Here is a 949-nt window from a genome sequence, read left to right on the forward strand (position 1 = left end):
GAAGAAGAAGAAGAAGAAGAAGAAGAAGAAGAAGAAGAAGAAGAAGAAGGTGGAGGAGGAGGACGAGGGGGAGGTCGAGGAGGAGGAAGGAGGCGGAGGAGGAAGGAGGCGGAGGAGGAAGGAGGCGGAGGAGGAGGTGGTGATAAATCTGGGCTGGGGTGTAGCTCAGTAGCAAAAGACTCTCCTGGCATGCACAGGCACAAAAAACAAATTGCAGAACAAAAGCCTTGCTATTACAACTCCAGGATCATCATCAAATGGCCAAAAAATGGGGACTTGCTCCTAATATGAGCATGGAGAAACTTAGGCTAAGAGGAAGGCCCAGAAAGTAAGACTTTCTAGAGCAGATAAACTGAAGTTAGCCGGGTGTGGTAGAACATGCCTGGAATCCCGAACCTTTAGAGTCTTCAGCAGGAAAATTTCACACTCAATCTTAGCTCCAAAGCTGAGAATAGATAGCATGAAAACTTCAAACTTCAGTCCAGCCTGAACTACAGTGTAAAGCCTTATCTCAAAAAACACAGGACAGGGCTACAGAGATGGCTCAGAGGTTAAGAGCACTGACTGCTCTTCCAGAGGTCCTGAGTTCAATTCTCAGCGACCATAACCATCTGTAATGGGATCTGATGCTCTCTTCTGGTGTGTCTGAAGACAGCTCCAGTGTACTTACACATAACAAATAAATATATTTTTTTATTTTTTATTTTTTGGTTTTTTTTTCGAGACAGGGTTTCTCTCTATAGCCCTGGCTGTCCTGGAAATCACTTTGTAGACCAGGTTGGCCTGGAACTCAGAAATCCGCCTGCCTCTGCCTCCAGAGTGCTGGGATTAAAGGCCACCATGCCCGACCCCCCCCCCCTTTTTTTTAAAGAACATTTACTGTTTTTGCAGAGGATCTGGGATTTGTTCTAAGTACATACATTGGGCATTTCACAACAACCCAGAACTA

Source organism: Mus caroli, chromosome 7 (assembly GCF_900094665.2).
Source record: "Mus caroli chromosome 7, CAROLI_EIJ_v1.1, whole genome shotgun sequence".
In the NCBI taxonomy this organism is placed as follows: domain Eukaryota; kingdom Metazoa; phylum Chordata; class Mammalia; order Rodentia; family Muridae; genus Mus; species Mus caroli.